This window comes from Equus przewalskii, chromosome 1, assembly GCF_037783145.1.
Source record: "Equus przewalskii isolate Varuska chromosome 1, EquPr2, whole genome shotgun sequence".
Taxonomy (NCBI): Eukaryota; Metazoa; Chordata; class Mammalia; order Perissodactyla; family Equidae; genus Equus; species Equus przewalskii.
This window is the reverse complement of record NC_091831.1, coordinates 154,837,464-154,854,626: the sequence shown is the minus strand read 5'-3', so window position 1 is coordinate 154,854,626 and position 17,163 is coordinate 154,837,464.

The window sequence follows — 17,163 nt, the reverse complement described above, 5'->3', positions numbered from 1 at the left end:
GTACATACACACACATACCCATATATATTAAAAATGAATATTGTCCTATGCCTGGGATCACTCTCTTATCCTATACTATAATCAACCATAAAGATTATTATACCTTTATGTTGAGAAAAGGAAGGGCAGTTTTCTTACAAATGGGTGCACTAATGACTTTTATTGAATGATCATTCTATAGCATATTAGTGTTTTTACACTACTAACTAGGCGAAATTCCTTAGTCTTCATCAACTCTAAGGTCACACTTTACATTGGCTTGTTTTCACAAAGAACGATTTAAATGTTTGTTTTAGAGAACAGCAATAAAACTTTATTCTTCACATAAATTATTGGTGATTTAACCTGGTATAGTTTTGTTTTTTGACTTACACTTATTAAGCCAATTTAACAGCTAAACAGATCAACAGAAAATTGTTATTACCCTTGTAATTAATAATTTTTAAGTATTCAAAAATTTTTTATTTTTTGGTTTTGAGCCTTTTAATTAAAGATAAAATTAGTTTTTAAAGGTGACTATAGCAATTGAAACAAAATAAACCTAACGTGTTAGGTTTTTAAGAATGCCTGATAGCATTGATTCAGGGCCATGTTATTGTTGCCTTTGTCTAATAATTTAATTAATCATTTCTGCTTTGTCAGGATCCATGTAGTTAGATTAATGTGTGATGACTTCATCCTACAAATCTTCAAAATATGAAATAGCAAAAGTTTTCTTTAAAAGTTTCTGGTGATAACTAGAAATTATACTTTGGTAAAATTATCTAAACTAGTTATTTTCTATAAATTTCATTAATTATTTAAATACTGACATAAGTTTGGAAATAATGAGAGCTACAGTGATTATAATAGTTGACGTGTGTTTGGTGTAATCTTCAAGAGGGTAGCTAATGTTTGAGAGTAGTATACCATATATCTTCTTAAGATTTTTTTGGACAAATGATAGACTTTCGTAATTTGAATTAAGTGAAAATAACATGACTTTCTTTTTCTATGATCTTTATTGGGTAATGGGACCTAATCTTTGAAAATATAAATTGGTATGGGAGGACTCAGTTATAAGTTTTGTGTTTAAATGACATAAAACTTAGTGCTTTTGTTCAAAATGTTAATTCAGCTGTTGACTACTGTGATATTTAAGGAACTGCCTTATATCTTTGAAATCAAATACTTTAATTAAAAGATATTTATAAAATATACACAGCTTCTAGGAGCCGCTTGTAGCAGCTGGCATACCCTCATTTGTCGTATCACATGTGGTATGAGTTTCTTGTCTGCTACTTTTATCTCTTGATCCGTCTTTTCCATCTTTTTTTAAAGAAAAAATCAACAGCTGACTATATAGAAGGAAAAGCTTCCTGAAGTACATTCTGATAATATTTATTAGCAGTGATCTGAGTTGAGAAATATATGAATACAACTATTATAAGCAAAATGTTTAAAGATACAAAAGAAACATATTTGGTTCAACATTCAACAAATAAGTTGTTAACAAGTGTTAAATTTGTATGAAGAACAGAGCTTCAAAATTAAAGCTGAATCTATGGAATTTTTTTTCTTTAAGTTCGACTAATAGAAATTTCTTTTCTCCTGTTAGTTGTTCTGATTATACAGCTCTTTAAAAGTCATATTTCAAGTAAGTTTCCCTAAACTTTTATTGGAAAATTAAGAAGGTGGTTTTATGTCCCAATGAATGCTAACGGGTATGATTGAAGCTTTGTCTAAAGTTCTCTATTTACTGCATGTCATTGTTTCCAGATGCTAAAGAGGCCTTGAGCTACCAGATACCCAGTGGGTAATAAGACGTGAACTGGCTCAGGGAGTGAGGCTGTTTATAATCAACAGATTACTTGCTATATGCTTGTTGATGTTAAGCACATAGTTTAGGTACAGTCCCTGTCTGCAAAGAGTTCTAAACTACGAAATGTACTGTGATTCTAAAACCAGACTACTGGGAAAGAGTTTGAAAGCTTTAGTTCTTATATATACTTTCAGGAAGACCCAGATCTAAGCAATTTCATACTCAAATGCAGAAGGTAGTATATTGAACATTTTAAAGTTTTTCTTTATGTAGTGCACGTTACTTTTTACGAGATGGCTAGCTGCAAAAGAGGGAAGCTACTTGCCTTGGTGTTGATAGGTCCCTCAGACCTTTATAATGAAAACTCAAGTAATGATTAAGTTTAATAGGGAGTTTTGTATACCATGGCTATCACTTTATTTCTAAATTAGTATATGATATCCATACTTATATATTAATTCATTATCCACACTGATGTCTTTGGAGAATAGTGGCATCAACTGGATTGAGGTACAACTTTCAAGGACATTTTCTCTTGTGTTCTTTCCACCCTTTCCTGCATATTATGACCTGTTTAATGGGTAGATGCTGGGAAGTTATCCTTACAAGAGCTTGACCCAAAAGAATTCTGATTACACCATTTCCAGGTCATCTTAAATTTATTCTAGTTTTTTACGGCTTTATTCAAGTATAATTGATATACAAAAGCTGCACATATTTAATGCGTAAAGTTTGATGAGTTTGGACCTATACACAGGTGATATATACCTGTGGTACTATTACTACAATCAGAGTAATAAACATATCTCTCACCTCCAAAGTTCCTTGTCTCCTTTTTGTATATGTGTGTGGCAAGAACATCTACCATGAGATCTGCCTTCTTAACAGAATTTTAAGTGCACAATACAGCATTATTTACAACAGCCAAGATAAGGAAACAACCCAAATGTCCATCAGCAGATGGATAGATAAAGAAAATGTGTTTTATACATACACTGGAATATTTTTCAAGCTTTGAAAAGAAGGAAATTCTACCATTTGTGACTACATGGATGGACCAGGAAGACATTATGCTAAGTGAAATAAGTCACAGAAGGACAAATACCTTATGATTCCACTTACATAAGGTATCTAAAATAATCAAACTTAACAGAAGCAGAAAATAGACTGGTGATTGCCAGCGGATGGGAAGAAGGGGAAATGGGGAGTTGTGTTCAATGGGTGTAAAGTTACAGTTCTACAAGATGAGTAAGTTCTGGAGATCTGCTGTACAACATAGAGCCTGTTAACAAGAATGACTATCTTGTTCAGCCATTAATACCTTTGGAAGCTGAGGTGAATATTCCATTAAAGAAACTAATATAGTTCAAATTTTTGCTAAAAATAAAGTTGACTTTTTCCAGCTTGCTTTATAATACTTTGCTTTTTGATTTTCTTCTACATGCCATGTACATCCTTGTTCGTATTTAATTTAGACTGTAAGTCTGCTAGACTACACATGCCCTCAGAGCTTGTGTCCTGCATCGTACTAAGTAAATGGCTGCTTGGCAAATTCTAAGTATCCATTTTTCACTTTTTCTTTCCTTAATTGTTGCAGCAACATTCTTTCTAAATGACTGCTTTTGGCTCTTCAAGAAAAGGTCACATTTTTAATTACAAATGATACGCAAAAACAAAACTGTAGATTTCCTTTGGGTCTGCGATGCCATCATCTTGTATTAAAAAAAAATTTATATATAAATTATGTAAAATCATAGCCTTGAAAATATACCCACCCCTCACCTTCTCCCTGAGATAAGATTTTAACTAACATGGCCTGGTGAAACTGGCATGGTACAGTGGTTACGCGATGACGGCAGATTGCATTCCTAACGCACAAAATAAAGCTATATGCCAAAAGCACTCCTTTTGTAGGGGTGTGGTTAGCCTAGAATAAATACATTTCCTGAACTGTCTCAAATGAAATTGCTGAACTTTTAATTCCAGACAGAGTTGCTTATGTTCTGGGGAATTTGAGTTTTTCCTTTTAAGGATTCAGAAGGAAGCTGTTCCGTAGCAAATGCACAGTCACAAGTAGTGTGACAGGGGAAAGAGCACTGGACTAAATCAGGGGACCCTGAGTTTTAAACACTTAGGAAAACTGAGGCTCAGAGAGATTATCAGGTGAAGTAGGTTTTATTTCTGTGGATTAGGAGAAATGAGTTTGACTTCAGCTCAGTACCTCAAAATAATAAACTCTGGTCCATGATAAGTCCTCAGTATAATATACAACTTCTGCTTTGACACCACAGAGCAAGATTATCTTGATAAAGCTAGGTCAGATTAGGCTTGGAAAGACGGTAGACAATATTTTGTATCAACTGAAACCTTTTTTATATTTCTGAAGGCTGGGCCAGAAGCTGAGCTAAATCCTTAATCCTTAATAAGCTTAGCTCCTTCGCTGTAGCCTGGCCTGCCCATATTTTGTATACCTAAGATATTAAAGATCTCAATAAATACACAACAGCTAGTGGATTATAAGCTTGAATTTCTGTATTTATAGAAACATTATAAAACTTTGTTTGGAAGACTAATCAATAAATGCATTGCCTTCTAACAGGATTTGCTGAATCACTCCCTTCAGTTTGTGGCCTCTTCTGCACTTTTAGTGAACTTAATGTTATTTCTCTGAAGCACCAGCAAAGCTGTAATCGTATCCCACAAGCACATTTTTGACTCCTACATACAGATCTTGATTTCCACTCATGAGCTCTTCCAACATTTTAAACCTATTTACCCAAGACAATTTGCCCCAGTCAGAGATTTGTGAGAATCAAGTGATTTTTTTCTCCTCCCCTCCCTTTATTTTTCTCCCAAGAGTTGTTACTATTCGATTGCAGCTTTACTAATGCCTCTTCCCCCAAAAGTGAGTCTGGAGACTGAATTCTGAAGTTAAGCCAATCCATTCCAAGCTTTCATTTCTTACCCTCTCCTCTTTGATTTGTACACCATTTACTGGTGTGCTAGTGTTTGGAATACAAAAATCAATCACTTGGTCTCTGCCCTCAAACGGTTTCCACCTTCAGCGTAGTGTGTTAGGCTCAGTGTAAGGAAATATAGGACTCTATGGGCTCACAGAGAAAGAACATCTAAACAGATGGTGGGAAAGGAGACTATAAAGAAAAGATTCACAGAAGTATCCTAAGTTGAAGGAAGATGGGTAGGAGTTAGCTAGTTGAGGAAAGGTAGTCCAGGCAAAGTAACCAGTGTGTCTGAAGGCATTATGATAGGAAGCAAAAGGTACACCATGGAAGGTGACAGGAGAGTTATAATGAGGGGCCAGATAATAAAAGTTTTTGTGAGCTTTGAGAATAATATTTCAAATCCTTGAGTCTGAGTTAATATTCAGTGATTCAAAGCAAGTAAATTGCATGCAAATTTATGTTCCAGACAACTCATTCTGGCAACAGTGTGGAAGAGGAATTGCAAGGGGCTCAAGAGAAGCAGAAAGCTCTGTTAGAAGGCTATGGGGATGACCCAGGCCAGTAGGGGAGAGGTCCTGAACTAAAACAAAGGCAGTGGAATAAGAATAGGATATGAAAGAGATTAAAGTGGAAATTGTAGGAATAAATGAATGATAGGTGTTCCAGTTATCCATTGCTCTAAAACTTACTGGCATATCAGCAGGGTTGCTGAATGCGAGATCAACATAGAAAAATCTGTCATATATCTATACAGTAGCAATGAGAAAATAAAAAATGAAATTAAGAAAAGTATTCCATTTACAATGGCACCAAAAAGAATAAAATACTTAGAAATAAATTTAGGAAAATAAATTTTATACTCTGAAAACTACAAAACATTGTTGAAAGAAATTAGAGGACCTAGATAAATGGAAAGACATCCCATGTTTATGGTTTGGAACACACTGTTAAGACAGCAGTACTCCTGAAATTGATCCACAGACTTAACACAATCACTGTCAGAATCCCAGCTGACTTTGCAGAAATTGATAAGCTGATCCTAAGATTTACAAGGAAATGCAAAGAAATCAGAAGAGCCAAAACAGTCTTTGGAAAGAACAAAATTGAAGGACTCACAGTAATTTTTTAAATTGTAAATCATAGTAATCTTTTCAAGAAATGTTGCTGAGACAATCAGATATCTACATGCAAAAGAATGAATTTGAACCTCTTACACCATCCACAAAAATTAACTTAAAATGGATCAAAAACCTAAATATAAAAGCAAAAACTATAAAACTCTTAGAAGAAAACATAGATATAAATCATTGGCCTTGGATTAGTCAGTAGTTTCTTATACATTACACCAAAAGCTCAAGCAACAAAAGAAAAAAAATCAGATAAATTGGACTTCATCAAAAAAACTTTTGTGCTTCAAAGGACACTATCCAAAACGTGAAAAGATAACCTACTGAATGGGAGAAAATTTTTGCAAGTCGTATATCTGATAAGAGACTTTTATCTAGAATATATAAAAAACTATTACAACTCAATAATAAAAAGACAACCTAATTAAAATATGAGCATAGGGTCTGAAGAGACAGTTCTCCAGAGAAGATATACATGACAAATAAGCATACGAAAAATTGCTCAACATCATTAGCTATCAGGGAAATACAAATCAAATTCACAATGAGATACTACTAATACACACCAAGATGGCTATAATCAAAAAGAGATAATAACAAGTGTTGATGAGGATGCAGAGAAACTGGAACCCTCATACACTGCTGATGGAAATGTAAAATGCTGCAGCCACTTTGGAACACAGTCTGGTAGTTCCTCAAACAGTTAAACAGAGTTACCATATGATCTAGCAATTCTGCTCCTAGGTATACACCAAAGAGAAATGAAAATATGTCCCACAAAAAAACTTGTACACAAGTGTTCATAGCACCATTATTCATAATAGCCAGAAAGTGTGATAAAGACTGAATGTTCATATGTTGAAATCCTAACCCACCCAAAGGTGATGGTATTGGTGGGGGGAGGGGGGTAAAGGAGGAGGGAGGGGCATTGGGAGGTGATTAGGTCATAAGGGTGGAGCCATCATGAATGGGACTATTATGAATGGGTCTCATAAAAGAGACCCTAAAGAGCTCTCTTGCCCCTTCTGCTATGTGAGGACACAGTGAGAAGAGAGCAGGCTATGATCCAGGAAGCAGGCTCTTACCAGATACCAAATTTTCCAGGGCCTTGATCTTGGACGTCCCAGACTCCAAAACTGTGAGAAATAAATGTCCATGTTTAAACCACCCACTCTATGATATTTTTGTTATAGCAGCCTGAATGGACTAAGACAATGGGTAAACAACCCAAATGTCTATCAACTGATAAATGGATAAATAAAATGTGGTATTTCCATGCAATAGAATATTATTTGATAAAAAAGGAATGAAGTATTGATAAATGCTACCACGTAGATTAACCTGGAAAACATTATGCTAAGTGAAGGAAGCCAGTCACAAAAGACCACATTGTATGATCCCATTTATATGAAATGCCCAAAACAGGCAAATCTATAGAGACAGAAAATAGAATATTGGTTGCCTGGGATGTGAAAAGGGCCGGGTTGGGGGGGGGGGAGGGGGCAGGATGCAGATTGGGAAGTGACAACTAAGGGGGATAGGATTGAGGGGGTAATGAAAATGGTTTAGAATTGACTATGGTGATGGATATACAACTCTATACTAAAAGCCATTGAACTGTATGCTTTAAATGAGCGAATTATGTCTCAATAAAGCTGTTTTTAAAGAAAAACTTCGTGGCATAAAAGAACAACTTTTATTATGTTCACAATTTTGGGAGTCAGGCATTTTGGCAGGGCACAGCAGGAACTCCACCATGACTGGAGCCTAAGCTGGGGTGACTCCAGTCTTCTGGTATGGCTCAACTCTGATCATATGCATTGGTATGCTAGAACCAGGTTGCATCAACTTCTGGGAAAGACAGCTGTGCATGTCCCAATACCACCCTCAGTGGTATTGGGACATGTAATTGGTCATGGTGGGAGTATTTATACCACAGAAATGAGAAAATGCTACAAATCAGGATTTCTTGATTTGAGTATTAGAGCAAGGTACCAAGAAAAAATGAAACGGAATGACATCAGAAGCCCCTCTAAAGAAAGTCTGCAATCATTTTGTGCTTTGTTGTTTTTGTTTGTTTTTAACTGAGACTTTAACATAAGTTGTTAACATGTGTCTCTCCCTAAGATGGCAGAATGAAAATTAAAAGTAGAACATTCTCATGCTGAAGTAATGCAGCCCTCTACCAGCCTGTGTCTTAGGTTTTCCATGTGACCACCACCATGTGACCTGATCTTTCAGCAAAAGTAAAAGATGGTAGCCTAGGTCAGGGGTACCAAAGAGCACCATGGAAAGCCAAGGAATCTGTTATTTATTCTTGAAGGATAGCAATTAGAATTTCACATTTTAAATCTCAAGTTTTTGCAATGGGAGGGGCACAGGAAATCAGCACAATTAGGGTCCTTTGGCAATCCTCTTGCCCATGTCGAGGATGAAATCCTTTTGGTTGATCTGTTTAGAAGTTCCTACTACACTTTTCCTCTCTGTTTCAACACAAAAGTTTGGAAGAGTATGAACTCTGAATTAAATTTTCAAGTGTGTGGTGGCCAAAAGATTCTTATGCACATCAGCAAAGAGATTTAAAACCATACCTTCATTGAAAAAACACCGTATTTTATGTGCCTGCTCTGTGCAAGGCTTGGTGGGCTCTATAAGGAGGCACACACATGAAAAAAAGTGAAATAAGTGGCATAAAGCACGTGGAGGGAGGGATGTGATTGTGAGTGCTGTTTTTAAGTTTTTCTTTTTGGTGGGTGTAGCTGGATAGAGATTGATTACTTTAGTCGGAAGGATTCTGGGAAACATGGTCTCTGTGCTCAAATTAGCAATTTTGGGCAGTATATAGTAAATACTAAATTTGTTCAGACAAATACTTTATAAGCTTACTGTTGATAAATAAATGATAAGCAATAGGATATTTTGGAGTAGATGAAGAAGCCATTTGGGTTAGAATTAATTTGGCCTGACCTTTTCTAAAAGGGCCTGACGTGGCCTGTTGAGCATTCATTGTACATCTGCTTTAAATATTTACTATGTCCCAAAGACAAGAATGATGCCCTTAAAGATAGGGAAGTAACTTCCCCCATATCAACATTTCTTTTTCTTTTTAAGATTTTTTTTTCCTTTTTCTCTCCAAAGCCCCCCGGTACATAGTTGTATATTCTTCATTGTGGGTCCTTCTAGTTGTGGCATGTGGGACACTGCCTCAGCGTGGTTTGATAAGCAGTGCCATGTCTGCGCCCAGGATTCAAACCGACGAAACACTGGGCTGCCTGCAGCAGAGCGTGCGAACTTAACCACTCAGCCATGGGGCCAGCCCCATATCGACATTTCTTTAAGGATAAGCATCTCTCCCTAAACTAAGGATTAATTACTGGCCTGCTGTGCTCATCTTGTGACCACTCACCTTGTGACCCCCCAACCTGCTGTGTTCATTGATCTGCTGCACCAGCAAAGCAATATTGTCACTATTGTAAAAGGGCCATTCCTATCATACATGATGTATGCTCTTTGTTCCAAGGTGGTATATAACCACTCTGTACACCCCACTTCTTTGGAGTGTTTCCTTCCTTTGGGAAGGGACTCTCCCGGGCTATATGGTCCTCAGGGTTGGCTCATAATAAACTCACCCAATTTTGATTTATAGATTGTTTATGGATTTTTTTGTGTTGACACTGGATAGAATTTCTTTATCTTTGTCATCTAATTGGAATAGTTTTATTATTGTGGTCAGCCAAACTGCTGTGTTCTTTGTATCTTACAGTTAATCAGGATTAGATTGGCTTTAGAAAGATAAAGGGTGAACCCACTAACACCTACAGTAGAAACAAAAAAAGCTTAACCCTCTTCAATTTGGCTCTGAACCTGCTCACATTTAATCTCTTCAACTCACTACTGCTAGTGACCTAATCGTACCTTCCTGGCACCTTAATATGGTTTTAGGAAATTTAGAAAATACTATGAGGCTACTACTTTGGATGGCAAAACTTTATGAACCTATTTGGCAGTTGTCTTTGAGGCACAAGTTTAAGAGAATTACTAAATCTTCTCCCTAAATAGAAGGATCTTTCCACTTGCAAGAAGATGAAATCATTTCCTGACTTAAAGTGCTTCAGTAGTTGTCTGCTGCCTCAGGATAAAGTACTTTGGTTACTGGGCCCCGAATGTTCTTGGCTTTGCTTTCCTCTCCAGCCTCATCTTGCCTTGACATCACACACACACACACCTGGGTGCCAGGGTACTCTTCGGCCAGTCCTTCTGACACGTCCTGCAATTTCAATTCCAGGCTTTCAAATTTGTTATTCCTTCTGCAAAGAACACTCCTCCCTCTCTCTCTATTTCCACCCACCACCCTCCCTCTCTCTTCCTAAAATAACTCTTCCTTGAATCTTTGAGTCTTAGCTTATTCTTCACTTCTAGTTTTTGGTTATGTCAGGTGTTCCTGCTTTGTGCTCTGAGAGTACTCTGCACTTCCCCTAACATGGTACGTATGTACAATTGTCTATACTGCATTTTACCTATTTTCTTGTCAATAGCTTCTTACGTAGGATCAATCTTTTAACTCACCATTATATCCCAGCTCTGTGCATCCTAAATAAGAAATGTTCAAGGCAAATTTGTTGAATAAATTAGTAAACAAAGGAACAAAGGGCTACTGGGTGTTTTTACTAAACCAGAGTATTTAGATAAGACCCAGGTGCCAGTACTTAGTCATCCATTCTTCTTGGCTGTAGCCACCAACTAGCACCTGTTTTTCTATCAAAGGAAGATTCACTCAGTAATAGAACCCCTGTAACAGGACCCTGCCATGCTGTCAATGAGCACCTCTGCAAACCCTCTGTTATGACCATTGGGATTTGATGCCTCACACATGGATCATTAATTGTAGGACTGCATATTTTGTTGCAGAATTAATGTAAGGTGCTTGCTCAATAGGTACGCAGCACAGTACCCTTTACAGTTTGTTTGGTAGATATGCGCTGATAATGATGATAAAACCCAGGGGACATCCAGCAGCTCATCAGGATCTCCATTGCAGATCTGGTGTGAAGGTCATTGCCCCCACCATATTGGTTGCTCCTCTAACCAGTTCCCAGAGAGGGATGGGAGTACGGAGCTCAGCAACTGTCCACCTCTGTTCAAGGACTTCGCTGTTAACTTCTGGGCCTTTTTCTGCTCTCAACTCACCTCCACCCATACCCATGCAAAATCATAAAGCGTCTGAGAAATGAAAAGTTGTTTATATAGAAAAAGATTAGGGACCGTTGAGAACAAAGAGTTGGGTAAGTCTGGGATAGGAGAACTGAACTGCTCTAACAGAAATGTAGCTGTTGAAGAGTCCTTATCTGAAAATTACTCATATTCATTTTAATTTAATGGGTCAGAGTTTTCCAGCTAAAAGAACAATGATTAATGCTGTTTGCTGATTACTATTGTCACTTTTCTGTCTGGTAATAGGAAACATGACCCTCGCCACTGTGAGACTAATTAATTTTTTCTTTTAGCAAAGCTTTCTGGTGTTGATGGAGAACTTTGGTCTGGGATGCAAAATCAGTCTCCCAAATCTTGGGTTTCCATAGCTGTGTTTGCTGTGTGGCCTAAAATATGACACAGGTGGCCATTTTAAGCCATTAATTTCTTTCTGTAAAATGATATCCCTATGTGATTATAGGTGACTTTATTTCTAAGTGACATCAGCAAATGAAGATTGAAAGGGACTAGATAAAATTACTTACTTTAAAATAGATAAAACATTTGATTGTATTGTGTACAATGGAAATGGAAACATGTTTCACCCTCCCCAAGAACAAATATATGGTCACAGAAGCTCCTTAAGTTGATCCTATTTCTAATCCTGCATTAATCACAGCAAGGTCACACTGAAATCATCTAGTGACGAATCACCATAATAATAATAGGACTTCCATTTACCGAGTGCGTTCCACATGCCTGTAGCTGTGCTAGATGCCTCGCTTACATTATCTCAATTAATCCTTATAACAACACTGTGGAATAAGTACTCTAATTCCTGTTTTTTCCACATGAGGAAATCCACGCTCAGCAAAGCAAAGCCACTAGGCCAAGGTCTCACTGTCAGCAATTGACATAGCCAAGAGTCAAACCCTGGTGTGACTCCACAGCCTGTGTGTGTATTCTTAACCCCCACACTGTTTTAAGTGTTGAATTGGAGCTGAACAGAAATTCATTAGTATCCTGATATATAGACATAACAATTTCAGCTTCTGGAAATTTACTAATAATTAACAGCCACACATGAAGCATTCTGCTTAAAAATAAAGTCCAGCATTTATATTATACTTAGCTTTTAAGAGCTTTACTAGATTACTTATTTGAAGCAAATATTTTCCCCTAAGTCAACAGCTCTCAAACTTGGGGTGCATCAGAATCACCCAGGGAGCTTGTAAACATAGAAATGCCCAGGGCCACATCTCTGGCCCACTGAGTCAGAATCTCTGTGGGCAGATCCCGGCATCTGACGTTTAATAAGCTTCCCAGCTGATGCTGACACACACAGAAGTCTGAGAGTCACTGAGGGGTGTGAATGGTGGGAGGGTTTTTTTAAGGGATGATAATTCTCAGGTTTGTAGTCTTACTTAGGGCCTCAGAGGAAGTTTGGGAATGGCTAAATCATAACGCATAAATTCCAAACCATTATCCTATCTAAATTTATCACATAATTGTCAATTGGCAGCATCTGTGGTATGCCCTTTCATAATGGAACCATTTGTCATCTCATTTTTCTTTTTTCCTTTTGAAAGATTGTTTATTAAGGATAATAGCTAGCATTCTGTTTTGTATGTGTTGAGTCTTTCTCACTTGGCATGCGAGAAATGGTTCCATTTCCAGTAACCACTATTAATAAAATTTCAAGCAGTTTAAACAACTGTTCAGACTCCAAATAAAGAATCACAAAATCCCAAGATTAAAGTTGTGTATGGCCATATGTTACTTGAATTCTCCTTTACGGCGTCTCCACCAAGTGGCTCACTGGCCTATTCCTGTTAGATAGCTGGCACCTCCTGGGAACAGTCTATTCTGTCTGACTTAAAAAGTTCTTCCCTATAATAAGGTGAAACCTATTTCTCTAGTTTCCACGCATTGGTCCTAGTTCTAACCCCCTTGTCAGAACTTCCTACTCAAATCAGCCAAACTCTTTGCTCAAGAAAGTAACTCCCTGATTGCTGTTTTCCGGAAGTTCACAGAATGCCTCACTATTTATGTTGTCTGTGTTTGTTCCATGGCCAGAGCATGTCAGGCTATTTTCTGTACAGATGCACTTACAATTATAGATCTTAGACTAAATTCATGATTCACATAGGTTTTGTTAAAAATAAAGTTTAGTAATTCCATAGAGAGATTTGTTACACTAATCACAGGTGGAAATGACACTAGCATAAAAGAAAATTTGCAGTTCAATTATAATTTACAGTGAAGGGCAGCTACGCATCCAGGAAACAGTCCCTTCTCTATTCTCCTTTTCCTGAGACCAGAACGAGAGGCCAGCATTCTCCTCTCTCCGCCCTGATGCTTCCAGACATTAGTCCTTCTATCATGGGTCTTCTTTCCTGAAACTACTGCGATCTCTTTTTGTCACTTGTAGCCAATCTATTCAAGATATTTTGCCACCATCTTTTTAGCATCTGGTTCTACCTAGACTGCTACCATCATTGATAATGTCTTCAACATTCAAATTGATTCTTCCGATGTAAAACAAAGTACAAAAAAACTCCTTCTATGAGTCACTTGTACTTATTTCATAAGAGAAGAATATGAACTTATAGACATGCTCTAACAACTGAAAATTACACCCATGGGAAATTATATAGATGCTTTAATACATATCTTAAAGTTTGGTTTTTGGAAATTTATAGGCAAAAATATATCAATTTGTTTCATTAAACTCTCTAGGGTTAACTTCCACACAAACAGATAAAATACACCAACAGTGATTTATATTACAAAGCAGAAAGAGCAGCAGTTGAAAATTATGACCAAGTTGCGACAACACTGCGGGTGCAGCATTTCAGACAGCCCCCTGTCTGAAAACTGTAGGAATTCTATCTGCCTCTGCTCATTAATTGTGGAGCTCAGCAACCTGCCAAGTATTGTATGTCTGCCAGTCTTCCTCATGGAATTCTGGTTTACAGTCTGGTAAATCAGGGCCAACTTATGCATTAAGCACAGTGCCTAGGGTCCAGGATACTTTCAGGAGCCCAGAAAAACCTCTTAATTTCTTTGAAAATAAGATGAAAATAAAACAATAGTGAATATACAATAATAAACGTGCTGGATTATATTTGTCTTTACACCAATTAAGTTATAAAACAGAATTTTAAATTTTTTTATGGAAGAAAGGATCTACAAAGGCAAAAGTGCCGAGAGCCCCCTAAAACCATGATGCAGCCCTATGGTAAAGTCTAATACTCTGCTAATGTAGTTCATGGATGCCAAATTTTAATGGCTCTTAATAACTCACAAAATATAGTATTTAGTGCTATATGAAAATTTATGGAGCTGCTTGTCATATGATCCTGAGAACTAAAGAAGAACTTGTATTTTAGCATCTGGACTGGAGGATCCCTATGGTTCACCAATGATCAGAGGACCATACTTTGATTATCACAGCTCTCCCCCGATCTCTCTACTCAAAGTGTAGCCCATGGACTAGCAGCATAAGGAATTTGTTAGAAATGCAGAACTTCAGGCCCTTCCCAGAACTTCCTAATCAGAATGTGTATTTTTAGGAAATCCTCAGGTGCTATGGGAAAATTGAGAGGCTCTGTCAGTTTTAGAAGAATCTATACCTAGGAAATACTCTGCATTTTAATAGGAAAGACTTATGCAAAAGTGATATAATTGAGTAAAAAAAAAATCCTTGATCAACAACTCTACCCATAAGAAAATGAGCAGTTCAGATCCCACTATAAGCAGAGGAATCTTCCAACAAACGTGGAAAAAGTGGTTATAAGAAGACAGCAAGAGGGCGGACCCCATGGCCGAGTGGTTAAGTTTGTGCGCTCCACTTCAGCGGCCCAGGGTTTCGCTGGTTCAGATCCTGGGTGTGGACCTAGCACCACTCATCAGGCCATGCTGAGGTGGTGTCCCAACATTAGCAGAGCCAGACCTACAACTAGAATATACAACTATGTACCAGGGGGCTTTGGGGAGAAGAAGAAGATTGGCAACAGATGTTAGCTCAGGTGCCAATCTTTAAAAAAAAAATGTAGCTGTGCCAATAAAACTTTATTAAAAAAAGACAGTAAGAAAACTACAAAACTCAGAAGAAAACACAGAGGATAAACTTCATGACACTGGATTAAGCAACGATTTCTTAGATATAACACCAAAAGCACAGGCAACAAAAGTAAAAATAGACAAATTGGACTACACCAAAATTTAAAACTTTTGTATATCAAAGGATGGTATCAACAGAGTGAAAAGGCAACCCATGCAATGGGAGAAAATATTTAAATCATATATCTGATCTTTGTAAATCATAAATCTGATAAGGAGTTAATATCCAGAATATATAACGGACTCCTACAACTCAACAACAAAAATATCAACTCTATTAAAAAATGGGTAAAGCATTTGAATAGACATTTCTCCAAAGAAAATATGCAAATGGTTAACAAGCACATGAAAAGATAGTCAATACCACTAGTTGTCTCAGTCCATTTGGGCTGCTATAATAAAATACTACAGATTGGGTGGATTCTAAACAACAGAAATGTATTTCTTACAGTTCTGGAGACTGGTTAGTCCAAGATCAAGGTAGCAGAATGGTCTCTTTCTGGTGCGGACCTGCTTCCTGGTTCATAGATGGCTGTCTTCTCGTGTGTCCTCACATGGTAGGAGGGGCTAGAGATGTCTGTGGGGTCTCTTGTATAAGTAGACTGATCCCATTCATGATGGCTCTACCGTCATGACCTAATCATCTCCCAAAGGCCCCACCTCCTAATACCATCACCTTTGAGAGTTAGGATTTCAACATATGAATTTTGAGGGGACACAAACATTCAGGCCATAGCATTAGTCATTAGGGAAATACAAATCAAAACCACAATGAGATATTGCTTCTCACCCATTAGGATGACTATGTAAAACAACAACAATAACAACAATAAAACAGAAAATAACAAGTGTTGACAAGGATGTAGAGAAACTGGAACCCTTGTGCATTGCTAGTGAGAATGCAAAATAGTGCAGCTGCTGTGGAAAACAGTACGGCGAGCGCTCAAAAAATTAAACAGAATTACCATATGGTCCAGCAATCTCACTTCTGGGTATATACTCAAAAGAAGTGAAAGCAGGGACTTGAACAGATATTCGTACACACGTGTTCATAGCAGCACTATCCACAATAGCCAAAAGGTGGAAGCAACCCAAATGTCCAATGATGGATGGATTTAAAAAAACGTAGTTGGGTCCGGCCCTGTGGCTGAGTGGTTAAGTTCGGGCGCTGCGTTTCCACGGCCCAGGGTTTCTCCAGTTCGGATCCTGGGCTTGGACATGGCACCCCAGGCTGAGGCGGCATCCCACATGCTACAACTAGAGGGACCCACAACTAAAAAAAAAATATATACAACTACGTACCAGGAGGCTTTGGGGAGAAAAAGGAAAATTAAAACCTTAAAAAAAAAATGTAGTATACACATAGAATGGACTATGACTCAGTCTTAAAAAGGAAGAAAATCGTGACACATGCTACAACAGGGATGGAACTTTGAGGACATTATACTAAATAAAATAAGCCAGTCACAAAAAGACACATACTGTATGATTCCACTTATATGAACTATCTAGAGTGGTCAAATTTATAGAAACTGAAGAGAGAATAGTGGTTCCCAGGGGCTGGGGGTAGGAGAAGTTGGGGAGTTGTTCAAAGAGCTTCAGTTTTGCAAGATGAAAAAATTCTGGACCCTGGTTGCACAACAATGTGAATGTACTTAATACTACTTAAGTGTACACTTAAAAATGGGTACGATGGTAAATTTTATTTGTATTTTACCACAATTTTAAAAAAGGTAAAACTCAAATCAAGGCATGAAGAAGATCCAGCTTTTACACTTATTCTGCACAGATGTCAATAGAGGGCTAACGTGTTAGAAAGGCTGGCATGTGAGGCAGACAACACAGGGAAGGAACAAGGAGGGCGTAGGGATGAATTGTATGGAGCTGGCGTTGAACTCCTGTGCTTCTCAGGTTCTCTGATGGGTCTTGGAGCCGCCCCTGTAACCTAGTCCTGGTG